Source organism: Zea mays, chromosome 3 (assembly GCF_902167145.1).
Source record: "Zea mays cultivar B73 chromosome 3, Zm-B73-REFERENCE-NAM-5.0, whole genome shotgun sequence".
NCBI classification, from domain to species: Eukaryota; Viridiplantae; Streptophyta; class Magnoliopsida; order Poales; family Poaceae; genus Zea; species Zea mays.
Window position 1 is genome coordinate 164,503,600 of NC_050098.1, and position 16,170 is coordinate 164,519,769.

The 16,170-nt window shown below is 44.4% G+C and overlaps 1 pseudogene; it reads right to left on the reverse strand.

The window, feature by feature from the left end:
- Window positions 1-1,731: 1,731 nt before the first annotated feature.
- Window positions 1,732-7,144, reverse strand: LOC103652334 (MYG1 protein-like; annotated as a pseudogene).
- Window positions 7,145-16,170: the final 9,026 nt, after the last annotated feature.

The window sequence follows — 16,170 nt, forward strand, 5'->3', positions numbered from 1 at the left end:
CCTCCCTCGATGCAGCAGGTGTCCCCGTGCCTGCGACCTAGGCGGTTCCAGCGGGATGGTCTCGACCGCTGACGTGGCGCAGTCGGAGGTCGGTACTGACCAAGATAACGTCAATAGCGGACGATCGATCGGAGCGGACGACAGCGATATAGCGATAAGGCTGATGATTCACTGAAAAGTATTCTCCATCTTATGAAATATTAATCATATTTTTTTTCCTGATGTTGATTTTCTACTTCATTTTTAGGTCTTAAAATAATATAATGCTTCGTCTTTTGATTTAATTAAATTCATATATCAATATGTAGTACAATCATATATAAAAGTTGTGAAGTATCTTCTCCCGCCTTTAATAAATTCTTCATTGGATATCATATAAATCAGAATGAACTAGTCACAACGCCAAGTTTCTCGCATCCACAACTTTGTGAGGCTTGCGAAATTGCTTAGATTACACATATATATGATATTTAGAACTTCTAACTAAATTAAATTTGAGCATTAAATTCAGATCTGCTAGCCATGTTAAATAATCAAAACTAATATGAAAAAGTCGTGGATGCTAAATATCCAACTCATATATAATAATAACATTTGGCATAACTTTATTATACACACCATTAAGCAAAGTAAATGGAGTAAACCTCCACAATTATAGCCTTTTTCAATAACCAATAGTATACATTCATTCAACTCGGAAACTATTATGTAAATACACAGTATAGAGCTTCTAGTTAGATTCTTTTTTTATAGAAGAAACATGCTACATGTTCTTGAGACCACCATCTATCCTGAAGTGAACTTTCGTGAGCACAAAACTTGTTCCCCAGGCCATCAGTAAGGCTCCAACCCCGCTAACCCTATAAGAAGAAAATAAAGAAGCATCCACACATGAATATTAGTCATAATATCCATCTACCATTCTGGTGGATTACATATTAAAAGAATAGTACGTAAAATATCATACCTATATGTTCTTTCTTCAGTCTCACTAATAAACATGTTTGTGATTTTTTTATTGCTTAAATTTGTAGTTTTGACATGCTCTTGTTGAGTGTTCATGCTCCCGTAATGGCCTTGACTGTCCTGAGGGCCCCGACACTTACAAAGGCCTTAATTGACTGTCTAGAGGGCCTCGACACTTCGAGGGGGTGGGGAAGACTTAGATGACCCAAACACATTTAATATATTTGTTATATTTTAAATAAAATATAGTAGATCATAGTCATATTAAATTTAACATAAACGCTCCGGTGAGATTTATCTTTTATACAAAAAAACAACCGATGCATGCGACAAGTTTACTATCTCCCGGCCCATTTGTTTGATTCTGCATGCTGCAAACGGCCGGTAACAAAATGGCAGACTATTCAAAGCAGACGCAGTGATCTGTCTACAGTTTTGCACCACGAACTTTCTGTGTAAATGTTGTGGGTCAAAATCTGCTGGCATGCATGGGTCTGTTCGACACTCGTGACATGCAGCCAGGATCTATGTCGCCTCGATCGTCCAACTGCTAGTGCACAGAACAAAGGGAGACTTCCGTCGGTTGGACGACTGAAAAGTTTTATTGTTTGCGACGGCGTGGACGCACGCCGCAGCAAAGAAACACGTACAACGTGGCATGCATGCTGCTGGCGGATAGCCCAACGAGCACGACTGCACAAGAATGTAGCACTGATAAAGCAGCAACAAGACACGTAAACAAGAAACACGGTGGTGTGGCTCTGGCTAGTTGTCGTCGCAGGACGCCGGCGGGTAGTCGCACTTGCACTTGGTGGCGAGGTCCATGACGCGCGCGGCGTCGATGTCGCTGGAGAGAGCGCTCCGGTAGTCGCAGAGGCAGCTCCAGCGGGCGGACTTGACCTTGGCGCAGCACAGCTGGCCCGGCGCCGCCTGCGTGCTGCCCGCCTTGCAGTAGGGCGTGCACGCGTCCACTGCGGACTCGTCCACGCCGCAGAGCTTGATGGCGCCGGCCGCGGCCGCCGCCACGGCCACGATCAGCACCGCTACCAGCGCCGCCGCGTTGCTCGCCTTCCTCCTCCCGGCCACCCGGATCGTTCCAATTCTCGAGCACGTACGGACAGACACGATCTTCGATATGATCGCGAGCACCTATAGCAAGCTTGTGTTGTGTGGTCGTGGTCACGTCGGCGGATCAGAGTCGGACGACGGCGACGGCGACGGCCGGCCTTATATATGGCTGGGCCGGGCCGGATAGCACGACCCGTGACGACGTGCATGTGCTCGCGCGCTTGGCTCCATCAGGCGCACGCAAGCGTGCCGAGTCACGGGCAAGGCAGCCATCCGCCGATCTCCATGCGCGCGCGCGCAGAGATGCTGCTGCTGCAATACCGCATGCGCATGCAATACTAGGTAGCAGATACCCATGGGCATGTCGACGGTAACGATGACGGTTTTGTTGGAACCGGATGCATTCTGCCCCCTTTGCAGTGTCCCTTCGTGTCAATTGGCCTTTTTCCGAATTTAATTAAAGCAGGTATGGTTCATTCAGATTTCTGCCGTCATTCAAGAGTTTCGTGCTTTGTGCTAAGTGAGCCTTTTTTGTTTTTCATTAGGGCACAACCGTAAATAAAAGAGGAAATTTTCGACGGCTTTGGCCGTCGGACATAGACCCTAAGCCGTCGAAAATAACTTATTTTCGATGACCGAAGGCTTATGTTCGACGTTACCTATCACTCGGTTGTAACGGGTCAGAAATAAGCTTATTTTCGATGGTCGCCGTCGAAAATAACTTATGTCTGACAACCGAAAAGGGTCGTCGACAACTCGACATTTAACTTCGATAACAACCGCAATGTTCGTTGGTGGGGCCCATGACTCTTATGTCCGACGGTCCACTGCTAAGCCGTCGGACATAATACAACTTATGTCCGACGGCTTAGCGGTGGGTCGCCAGACATAATATGAGCCGTCGGACATAAGGCTATTCAGAAGGGGCAAAAAATCCTATTTTTGTAAATTTTTGATATTTACAGAAAAACACAGATTTCATATACAACCACAGATTCTCATTCACATTCACAATTACATTCACAAACATCAATTCACATAAACATTCACATTCTCAAACATCACCTCACATTCACAAACATATAGTTCCAAATAGTTGCAACAAGTCTTTGACATCAACATATAGTTCCAAATCAAACACTAACATAGTTCGACATTCACATAGTCTTTGACATCAACACTTACATAGTTCCAAATCAAACACATTTGAAGAACTGTCACACATATCCATCACCTGGTTGGTTGGAGTTCATGAAATTCATGATGAATCGTAGCCTGAGAAGAGAAGACTCTTACGTGATACAACACATACTTGGTCAGAGGATCAACCTTCAGCTCCTCTTCAAGCTCAAATAGATGAAGTTTCCATTGTTGTTGTAAGATCAATCGTCAGCTTACATTTTCAATATGTTGTTGATCATAGCACTTCAATAAGCAAGTTCAAAGATATAATCTCTAACTCAAATAACTTTCTACAACCACAAAACATTGGTCAGCCCAAGTTTGAAGATGATACCTAAAGCACATACCATAAATTTCCTTTTTTCAAGGGGTGTAACAATTTTTAAATGTCTTTTTTTACAACAAGAGCAGGACCACAAGATCTTAGGTAGATATCACAAAATATCATGCACATGAAAGATGGTAAAATAAAACAACCAAGCAAGCATAACATTTGTGGCTTCCTTTGAATTTAAAAACCGAGCCAAAATCAGTTGTGGATATTGGTGAGATTCAGTTTGATATAACACAAAAAGGTCAAGACTTTACCGGGCAGAACCTATCCAAAACCATGATTTCTCGACTTGGATCAATATTTCCTCTTGATAACAAACACTCCAGGATAATAGACCTTGCTGGTAACCATGATTTAACATGGAAGCGAACACTCTGGCAATGAAGATGGATAATATTGTCATAACAAAAGAGTGATAGCAAACACACAATCTCCCAAGATAGTTATTATCATCATACAAGAAAGGAGTGACATCAAACATAACACATAATCTACTAGTACTAAGCCACTCATATGAACATAACCATACATATAATTTTATCACATAAAAAGAGCGCTAGAAAACCCTAAATCTACTAATTCATATGCATTGAATGAACTTAACATGATATGGCACTGAGCCATTAGTCAAAAACGTTAAATACCTCCATAAATTCACTTTCAGTGAGTATCATTGCATGTTCAAATGCTGCATTCACTTTCTCAGGTGACTGTTCTGGATCAGTCCAGTTTGGATTAAGGCGTCCAACACGTGAAGACAAGTGTGTACTGTTTGTTGGGGGCCTTTGTCTTCTGAAGGTACTAAAAACATGACTAACCATCTGTTATCAGCATGTTACTAAGTGTCACAGGAGCTTCGTCACTAGAAAAGCTTCGACGCAGATCAAAGGAAGCACGACGAAGCAAGCTTTGTTACGTTGACACAGGAAGCCGACATAAGGAGAAGGTGTCGTTCAAGCTGCTAAGTGCAAATGACAATATTATCCCTGGAATAATTATAAACTTTGTGTGTAATCTATGAGGGCATGAATGTAATATCGTACGAAGCAGTACGGTTGCCTATAAATAGATGAACAGTACCTCCGTACTGTTCACGATGAACTGGAATCGCTTTCATGCTTTTACCTTCGAACAAACCGAAGGTACAAATGTAATGTGAATTATGTATTAGTTTATTAATGTATGATATGAATTCTAATATTGTTTACCATTTGATATGAAGTGAATAAATGGTACGATGTAACATCTATAATTATGCTTTTTATATTTGTATGAAGACTTATTCTTCATGATCTTCGTCTGAGACTCATTATACTCGAAGGGAGATAATGCTTCAAAGGACAAAGGTCTATAATGTTTAACAATTATGTTGCCTTATTCTTGATTCACAGCAATAAAAAACAGGTGACCAACACTGTTTACATACTTTGGTGGTTGATCTATGTCATATTGATTGATTCCATTGTCAATTGCGTAAAGTGCCTATAACATGACAAATGTATTGGTAACTTTAGCACATCAAACAAAGTGTAAGAACTCATAAGGATGGAAGAAAAATAGTACTAGATGTGTCTTAAACAATCTTGATGTCAAAAGATGGTTGAGGGAATTGAAGCTAGTTAAAATGGTAATCGAAGAAGGCAACTAATAAATTGTATAATTGGTTCATTGCCGTTTCCTTTTGGGCTAAAGAAGTGAATAAATCTCGTCACCTAAATAAGCCAAAAAGAGTTATTCTAAGTGGGACTTCAATAGCCATATGTGCAAAAACAGATGACGCTTGCTTTACACTGAATCCATCAAGAAATAATTACTAAGCCCATAATGACCCAACAATGAGATCATACATTAGTTGCTGGTATTTCCTCCATTCATAAGATCCAATTAAAAGAATCAATGTAGAAGGTGGGTGAAAACATAGTGTAAAGCCTCAATAAGCAACTGTTGGCTACCATAAAACTTCCCAGTAGCCAATGTCACATAAACAATTCTAGAATTGTAAGACAAAAGCTCAGATTTGATGATATTCATTATTTTTATTAAGTTAAAAGAAAGAACAAGGATTAACTTAAACTTTTACTCATGATGCACCCAAAAAATAACTACACTTCCATGTAATTAGATTCACACCTCAACAAAACTTTTATATATTGAGAGATACAAACGGTGAACATCTTCATGATCCTCATTAACCCCAAGCTCCTTAGCAATGATCTCCTTACCAAAATGCTACAAAATTAGGGCAAGTTTAAACAATAAGCATTCTATTTCTATCAGAAATGAAGATAAAACCACTACAAGAATACTAATAACAATCTTCAGTGTGCAACTTGTAAGCCTCAATAAATTAGCACATCAAGGCAATGCTGTGCATACAAAATAAAAGTTGTGCATATAAAATAAAAATTGTGCATTCTGTCAAGGATCCACTAGCTGGTGTGGTGCAGTTGAAAACCCAACGACAGATGTCACCGAGTTTCATAACAAAATCTTACTTCTCGAAGGATTTATATGTAAGAGTTATTGCTGAGGGCAATGGAAATTTGTAGAATAAAATTCAAAATTAGCATTGTCCATGGGAAGTACCTTGTAGACAAGTCCAACGCTGCTAAGTTTTGTGTCGAATCCATGTTCAAAAACCTCACTGAAGCCCTTCTGGTGATGATCATGGCGATGTTGACTGGGATCATAGACACCCCAACATCAAGAACAACATCCAATGTATCAAGGATCTATAGCAAAGTTCAAGCTGCTAAGTTTTGTGTTGAATCCATGTTCAAAAACCTCACTGAAGCCCTTCTGGTGATGATTATGGCGATGTTGACTGGGATCATAGACACCCCAACATCAAGAACAACATCCAATGTATCAAGGATCTATAGCAAAGTTCAAGAAATGGAGGCAAACACATGAGTGCAGTTGCATGATGCATATCTATTTTTGCACTTATATACCAACAACTGACTTTAGGTAAGGAACAAATAGATTATTTACAATGTGTGCAAAATCAATTCAACAATGTATTAAACCAATCGACCCATTTATTAGCATATATATACATTCACTAAATTACTAAGGTTTCAGTTGAAGGAATGAATTTTGGTGGAAGCAATACATAACTCATGCCTCGACTAATCATTGACTTGTGAGGACAAATCATTAGCTTGTGAGGACGAAGTGGTGATAGATCAACCAATTAATTCCTCAATCTGCACAAAAAGTGACGAGAGAAGATCCCCATTCCACAAACCAAATAACATCTAAACAAGTGCATGGGTACAACTGGTGTATTAGGGAGAGAAAAATCACCCTTATGACATTGGCGCCGGCGAACAGGGAGGTGAGTCAGATGAGGAAACAGCCGAGCACCTCAACGCAGTGGAAGTTGTCGTTGTGGGTCCCCACGTGCTTGCTGCTACCTGTGACGGCACCGTCGATAGCGGCGGACGAATAGACCCTCAGCCTCTTCGACGAGGCGGCTGCTGGCGAGAGAAACGCCATGGTGGAGAAAGGGTTTCAGATTTGAGGTTGCCCGATACATAGGAGAGGAGACGTGATGGTTCGCTGAGACAACCTTCAAGTGGCGGCAAGCATACTATCTTGCCTTAGAGTGTAGCATTATAGAAACAATGTGATGGAGATCTGTCACACCCGGTTTTGGAAGGCAAACCGAATGCGAGCCATGTATGTGCCAGAATCAGAACTCACGTACACAACGATTACATAATTAGACATCATCACACAATGCTCAAAGTAAATAGCGAAAAAGTACTTTAACTACATCAAGATGACCAAGACATCCACAGAGTCTATACATAGCCATAGTCTTCAACATTAATATCAAAGTGCAGAAATACAAAACATAGAGGATAAGCCTACATAGGCAGATGACTGGGAGTTTGCCACTAAGATAAACTAGAACTCATCGTAGTCCTTTAACTCCTCAAAGTCCTCCATGTTGCCAACATCTCCTCCTGAGCCCTGAGTACAGTGGGGATAACCTGGGGTGGGGTGGTTTGTAAAGCAAGGGTGAGTACACATCAACGTACTCAGCAAATGTCCCATTTGGCTAAAGTGGACTAGCTGTATGTGGAGTTAAGGTTAAGCAGTTGCTTTTAGTTGGTCAAGTTTTATTACTATAAGTAGAGCCAAATTTTAGTAATAAACCTAGTTATTACCCAGAAGCACTCCCTCCAAGAGGAAATACAAGAGATCAAAATTATAACCATCATTGCTAACCATCATCATAAAAGTAACCAAAGTTCTTCTAATCAAAGAGGATCCCAAGGCCGTTCATAACCATGAGCACGACTGATATACCAGTTTCTAACACTTTGCAGAGGTCGCACACTTTACCCACAAGTCGTGATTCCCGTTATGCCTAGGGTTCTAGCCTCCCCATTGATCACTACCAAGGTGACCTAGCAGGGTCTTGAAAGGGAAATGTGCCCTTGGGCCATTTCTATAATTGTTTTAGAGATTAGATGCCTAACACATTATTTTAAGTTCATATATGCCAAGTGATTTAGAAGTGCACATCAAGAACCAAGGTATGTTTCTAGCCCTAGTAAATTGTTTTTGGGTACTAACATGTTTATCTAAGTACTAGAGACATTGCCAAGAAAAGAGGAAAAGAAGTGGAGAAGAATTGGCTATGTTCAGCCAAATCAACACCAGCCTGAGGCGCACCGGACAGTGTCCGGTGCCTAGGCTGGCCCGACGGCGAACTCGCTGCTCTCGGGAAAAAGCGGAGGCGCCGCGGCTAAAATTAACCGGACTGTCCAGTGAGCCAACGACGCTCGCGACCAATGGTTGGCTGCGCAATCAACGGGTGACGTGTGGCCTGCGCCAACGGTCGGTTGGTCACATTGGACTGTCCAGTGCGCCAACGGGACCGAAGGGCCAACGGTCGACTGCGCCAAAAAAGGAAGGAGATCGGGCACCGGACAGGTCCTGTTCATGTCCGGTGGTGCACCGGACTGTCCGATGCGCCACCCGACAGAAGGCAAGAATTGCCTTCCAATTGGATCTCCAATGACTCCTAGCTGCCTTGAGGCTATAAAAGGGACCCCTAGGCGCATGGAGCACGACACCAAGCATTCACTAAACATCCTAAGACTCCTAGACTCCGCAATCACGCAATCAGGTCATAGTGTTAGAGATTTAAGCACTGTTCAAGTTGTAAACTCCCTGCGCCATGTTTTTGTGCTCACGTCTTGGCTTGTGTGCGTGTGTTTGCGAATTGAGTCTTGTGTGTGTTGCTTTCCCTCCCTTACTTCTGTGCTTCTTTTGTGATCAACATTGTAAGGGCGAGAGGCTCCAACTTGTGGAGATTCCTCGCAAACGGGAAAAGAACTCTAAGAAAAAGGACCATGGTATTCAAGTTGATCATTGGATCACTTGAAAGGGGTTGAGTGCAACCCTCGTCCATTGGGACGTCACAACGTGGAAGTAGGCATGTGTTACTTGGCCGAACCACGGGATAAAAACAGCGTGTCTCTTGTGTTGCTTTTCTCTGTGATTGATTCCATCTCAAGAGCTCGCTTTATAGCAACTTGGTTTAATCTAACTAACATATTATAAGCCAATTTTGTGTTACAAGTGTTGAATATTGCAGGATCATCTATTCACCCCCTCTAGGTGCTCTCAATTCGTATCAGAGCCGTACTCTTCATCTAAGGGACTAACCGCCCGAAGAGATGGATCCTAAGGGCAAGGGGATGGTGATCAACGACAAGGAGAAGGAGTCCCTCTTCAATGAGCTAAGAGACGACAAACCCACTGACTCAGGCTCGAGTCACAAGAAGAGAGATGGGAAGAAGAAGAGACGCATCAAGAAGATCATCTACTACGACAGTGATGCTTCCTCCTCTTCACCAAGGGATTGTCAGTGTTTTGGGTCCGACCGCGCACCTGGGGTTGCCCCTCAAGGTGCTTTTTTTGGAGTAGGACGGTGTTACTGACTGTAGCTCGATGGTTCGTGCTAGACGCACGAGAGATAGTGGACAATTTTATACAGGTTCAGGCCGCTTAGAGAGGCGTAATACCCTACTTCCTGGTGTGGATCTTTTATGTGGTGGGTTACAAGGTGGTTTTCTAGTTCGAGGGGTGCTAGAGAGCTGAGTAGACGGCTAATGAGAGAGGTGTTTTTGATGGGGTGCCCCCTAGGCCTTATATACTCGACCGTGGGGCGATACATGCGGATATGATAACAACATGCGCCTAAGTAATAGTGAACCGACTGAACTTATCTTCCTATAATTCTGCCGACTTATCATCATTCAGTTCCGACCCCTAAGGGCGCAACATGGGAGAATCGGATCACTGCCGTGGATAATGCTTAAATCCATTGGGCTGTCTGGGCTCAAGTTGATCCAATCTTGCGTCGATCCACTCCGCCAGACATTCCTCCCCAGGCCCACGAAAGGATGGCCTTGCGAAACAATGGGCCTAAGGCCTTTCGCGAGGTCTTCTAGCCTTCTAGTGGACCTAGGGGATATCTGTCCCCCATAAACCCCCAATCTTTGAGTTGATTTTGAAATAATCGGCCCAAAGATTCTAGGTCCAGCTTGCAGCTATCGATTTTAAAATGTGGATGCTTTGACAGTATGCTTATCAAGTCGTTGCTTCTAAGCTTTGATCGGTCAGCTTATGCTTTAGAGATAAGTACTTTGTTTCTAGAGGTTGAAGATTCATTGGGTGCACCGGAGGTGCACCCAATGGGTGTAGCCCCCGAGCTTTGAGTGGATTACTAAAAATAACCCACTCAAAGGTCTTCATTTCTTGCCTTTTAGAAGCCGTTGGTTCATCTTTGTCTTATGCTTTAGAAATCAGCATTTCATCATTAGTTCATGCTTTAGAGATCAGCGTCATATCATCAGTTTTATGCTTTAGAGATCAGCATTCTGTCTTTTTGGGGTTAATGATTCATTGGGTGCACCGGAGGTGCACCCAATGGGTGTAGCCCCCGAGCTTTGAGTGGATTATTGAAAAATAATCCACTCAAAGATCTTCATCTCATGCTTTGGAAATCAGCATTTTACCATCAGTTCATGCTTTAGAGATCAGCATTTTACTGTCCGTTCATGCTTTGGAGATCAGCATTTGTTTTTGCCTTTGAGATCAGCAATGCGGTCCGCCCATGCCCGGTTAGGTTTGAAATTTATTTGATCGGCGACAGATTGGACGTCCAGTAGATGGCTCTTGGCTGGTCTTCATTTCGCTTGGTGCTTCAATGCTTCTGTCGATTAGACTTGTACTTTAGCATCTATTTTTGGCTTTCCTCCGATCCCTATCAATATCTTCCTTCTGTCTTATTCATTGTGTATACTGTATGGATGTGACTGCTTGGGAAAATCTATTGAAAATTCCTGGACGTCCCCCCAATGGGTGTAGCCAAGGGACAGCTTGGTACGCTGAGCGTTTAGCAAACTGCCCTTGAGTAGTAACTTGACGTGACCGTGGGGTGTAATCATATCGTCCAAGCAGTTGACTTCAGTCCCAATGGGTGTCGTGTTGCGTGAAATGGCGTCTGTCACCTGACTTATTTCCAGATGATTTGAATTGCATATTGAATATTTGTGACTGTTCAGTGACCATGGTAGGAGATGAGCGGTTGCCTCCCGCCCCTATAAATAGAGCGCTTGCTTCACTGGTGTCTTCACACATCTCTCTGCCATTTGTTGCTTATTCTCCTCCTTTATCTTCTCTTCTACTCAACCATGGGCAAGAGCAAGAAAAACAGAAGTTCATCGCACCACTCCGGCGACAAGAGGAAGCGCGAGCCTAGTCTCCCTCCGAGGACTTTGGTGACTCTGAGTACTTGGAGGAGGAGTTCTCCTCCAGGTCCGAGGGGTCACCAGCCTATGCCTCTCCTTCGGCGTCGTTCGATGACTAGGACGATTCCTAGGGGATCACCGCCGAGGTGTGGATGTACATCCGGGCCATCGAGCGCTCCGGGCTCGAGGGCTCGGATGAGTCGGAGATCTCCTCGAACGAGGAGGACTCCTCCGACTCGTCTAAGGAGGGGAGCGGTGGCGACGGTGATGACGAGGGTGACGGCGGCGACAAGGGCGATAGCGACAAGGGTGATGGTGGTAGCGGCAAGGGCGACGGCGGCAGCGGCAGGGCCAGTGGCAAAAAGCGCCACTGGCTTAAATATTAGTATAGATAAGTAGTAGTAGAAATAGTATTAGCAGTAATGAAATAATGTAGTAGTAGTTAGTAGTATAGTGTAGTGTAAGTAGTGTAGTGATGTAGTAATGTAATGTAGCGAAAAAAAGGGAAAGAAGGCCTACCCATAATGAGTTGGTCTTTGAGTTTGTGGAAGGACTTCCCCTTTATATAATGAAGAAAATTTTGGCTTGTTCTGTGCATATCTTTCACTTTCCCATCGTTCCTTTATAATCAATCGATAGCCTGTATTCATGCCCAGCGTTACCGTTGTTTTTAGAGATAACAACCGAGTAATGACTGGTAATTGCTGAGTCGTATTTGATTCTGCTTACATTTACGTAGAGAAAACGACTGAGTTACTGCTGGTGTATTTAGAGGTAATAGCCGGATTATGCTAGATCACATCGGCGTTTTAGATGTAGCAACCGAGCTATGCTGGGCCACGCCGACGTTTTAGAAGTAACAGCCGAGTGGTGATTGATGACTTCAGCGTTTTAGAGGTAACAACCGAGTCATGCTGGATCACATCGATGTTTTAGAAGTAACAGCCAAGTGGTACTTGGTGACGTCAGCGTTTTAGAGGTAACAGCTGAGCCGCGTCGGCGCTTTAGAGGTAGCCGCCGAGTTATACTGAGCCATGTCAGTGCTTTAGAAGTGGCTGCAGGACACCTTGCTTTTTTGAGTGATGACTTAGTGCCTTTTAGAAATGGTGCCTGACCCGGGAAAACCCCATTTATATCACGTCGCCGCACGCCTCTGCGTTCTGAGCCCTAACTTCACCTTTCTGCCTCCAAACATTACTCTGCTTCCCTCTAATTTCATTTCCCTTCAATCCGTTAATGAGATTGCGATGGCGCCCAAGTGGAAGAACCAAAATTCTGCTGCAGTGGTCATTCCTCCCATCGACCCCAACAGCCAGTTGCCTTTCGCGGGTAACCACATGTCTGTTGTCTCGAAATTGGATCTCCTTCACCTTGTCGATGTTGGAATTCTTCCTCCGAGAGAGCTTTGTTCTTGGCGGATTTGCCGTGGGGTTACTGTCCCAACAGAGGATACCCACGAGTCCGTTGTTTATGTTCCTTTTCTTATCCGCGGCCTTGCTCTTCCCATTTCTCCCTTCTTCTGCGGTCTCCTTGATTTTTACAATCTGAACCTAACTCATCTGAAACCCAATTCCATTCTGCAAATCTCTATCTTTGTTCATCTGTGTGAGGCCTACCTCGGAGTTTTTCCCCACTTTGGTTTATGGAAGTATCTGTACCACTGCCGACCTAGGACGACTGGGGGTCAGCACCAACTCGTGGGTGGTGCAAGTCTGGAGATGCGGCGAGGGAGGAAAACAGAATACCTCGATATCCCGCTTAAGGACAGCATTAAAGGATGGTGCCTAGAGTGGTTTATTGTGGAAAACCACGGCAAGTCCCTCCCCCCTCGGTCGAGCAGGCAACCAGATGTACATACTCCAAGTTGGACTGAATCTCCTACTGCCTTGGAAGTAACTGAAGCCAAGGTTCTGCTTGCTGAAGTCTGTCTGCTAAAGGAAAGAGGTCTGACCGCTAAAGTTGTGGTTGCTGATTTTGTTTTTAAGAACATTCAGCCCCTGAAGGACAGAGCGTACCCGGCTTACTTGTACAGTGGTGTTACTGACTCAACTTGGGTTATTAATAGGAGAATTCCTGCTGAGGATTTGGTGAGCCGGCTGGACATGATCTTGAGAGGCAAAGTGTCAAATGTTGGTGCTCCTGTGGCCTACTCTGCTTGGAATCTGCCACCTCTTAAGTCCTTTTTCAGTTTTGTGTCCAATCCTCCTGTTGGTGATAGTGGTCTGGGTCTTAGAGTGTGACCCTCTCCCGAAGATATTGAGGTCTTGGTTGGTTCTCTTTGTGACCTTCCCAATGATGAGAGGCAAGTTCATTTTGAGATGCCAGCAAGTCCAGATGATGCAGAAATGAATGCTGTGCTTGACATGTTGGCTGGAGATTCTTCAGACTCGACCCCTGCTGAAACAATGACTGTTGCTGTTATACCAGAGATTGATAGAGCAGTGGACATCCGGAAGCCTGAGGGTACTCAAAGCGTCTTCGTCAGGTCAGTCGTCCGGCTGCGCCTGCTGAAGGAAAGAAGAAGAAAAAGAGACGGCTTCGGCGATTGTCGTGCTTGGACCAGGATGCTGGCCCTTCTGCTCCTGTTGCTGAAAAAGTATCGGTAGAGGTCTTTACTGAAGTTGATCCCACTGTTGGTGTACCTGCTGAAGTTGATCCCAATGCAGCTGACCCCAATGGGTGTATTCGTGCGCCAGCTGACTCCAATGGGTGTGATCCTGCACCATCTTTTGTCCGCATTTTTGATGAGAACGAAGAAGAAGAAGAGGAAGAAATTCCACTAGTTCGCAAGAATAGCCGACATTACAGAGGTAGTGGCGAGGACAGTGATATTCCTTCTCCAGCTCTTTCTGCTCTCGTCAACCTTCAAGAATTGTCTGTAATAGATTTTGATCGGGCTCTTGAGGATGTTGTCCCTGAAAATATGCTATCAGAGCCGACTGATGGTGATATAATGGATGTTTGCTCTAAAATTCCAGACGCGAGATTAGAGGTCTCCCGAGCAACATCTCGCGCATCGTCGACTTTGGAGGGCAATCTTCAATGTCAAGAGGTTGGTCACGATTGCCCGACTCCCATGGAGGTGGTGAGGGTCCTTCGGCCGCAGAGGCGGCCGTTGCAGAAAACCCAGCCCCCAAGGGTGGTGCCAGCGATTACCCAGCCCTCGAGGGTGTTGCGGGTAACGATCCGGCTCAGGTGGGTAGCGCAAACTGCAACCTAGCCCCCGAGGGTGTTCGGGCGAGCTCCCCTTCCCATACCTCCATGGATGTCCACGTCAGGTTGTCTCCACCACGTTCTGATGGGGCGATAGCGATGCATGCTTCTTTAGCTTCAAGCAAAGGAGTCGCCTTAGAGGTCGGCGCTCTGGATGCCAGAATTCTGTTATCTGCTAGTGGAGCTGAATCAACCCCCGACTATGCTCTTCAGATTGTTCTAGTTGACCTTCCTTCGTCGAGCTATAACGCAACTTCTCATGACTTGGGATTGCCTTCATTCTTTTCTAATCTCCAGGTAAATTGGCTTTTTTGTTCTATCAATACTTCTGGCGAATCACTTTCTTTGTACTCATTTGCTTTTAATATCAGGCTTTGGTCGATGGGATGACTGATCAATTGAGATCACATGGTGCCTCTATCCCAGATGGAGCTCTATCTCTGACGCAGTGGAACCCGTTGCTGCTTCAGAAGCAGATATCTGATTTGAAAATATCAAATGCTGGTTAGTGTCTTTGTTTCCTCCCTGGCTGATTGATTGGTTTGTTTTTAACTGTGTATCCTTCTTCGACTGCTTTTTGTTAGATATGACCCGACGGTACTCTGAACTTGAGGAAAAACATCTTCAGTACCGAGCCGACTCAACCCGGCGGTACTTAGAGCTTGAGGGGAAGTATTCTCAAGGTCAGATCGACCTGGCCCGGGTTTCTGCTTCCTTAAACGATGCAAATTCCTTGAATTCCTCTCTTAGTGTTCAGCTTGACTCCGAAAGGGCGGCTAATGAGGTAAGCTTACTTGACTGGATTTGCTTGTGACTTTACTGTTTATTGGATACTTGAGAGTTGATTCTCGTTTGTAGGGGGAGAAATGGGCACTTGCGGCTTCTCGCGATAATCTTGATAGGTTGTATCATGACGCCAGCAATTCTCTGACCATCTTGGAGAGGAGCCACTACTTTACCATGGAAGATCTGGACCATCATCGTCACGAGCTGCAAGTATCCCAGGATGAGACCCTACGTCTTAGGCAGTTGGTGTCAAGCAAGGACTCCATCATCAAGGATCTGTGCGCCTCCAAGAGATCAGTCACCCAGGAGCTAGAGGCCGCTCGACTAGCTACCAAGGTTGCAGAAGACAATTCCACCATTCTGAAGGCTCAGCGCGACAAGGCTATGGACAAAGCCATTCGTGCAGGGCGGATCCTGATGAGGAGGCCGGGTGTAGTTGTTCCTGATGATATAGTGGCCGATGTCAAAGCTGCTCCTGACTCCTCGAGTCGCCCTTCTTCCTCAGTTGCTCCTGAGAAAGACATTGCCAAGTAGAGATACTGAATACATTTGTGAACAATATATGTGTGTGTCCAATGTGCTCAAATATTCAGTTAGAACGTGTTCTTGACGCTGAATGCTATGTTTGTTTTCTGTCGTTAGAACTCAACAGTTGTTATAGATGATTGCAGAAGTAGATGCAGCGTGCTGGTTTTGAAGTTTTTTCCTACTTTATGCTAATTGATTAGCTGATGAGGCATAGAGGTTGCCTTAAGATGAGTAAACGTAAGCATGTTACACTAAGTCAAGTAAGCGTGAGCCTGTTGCACCGTCTTAAGTCATTGCCGACTTAAGCCGATTGCT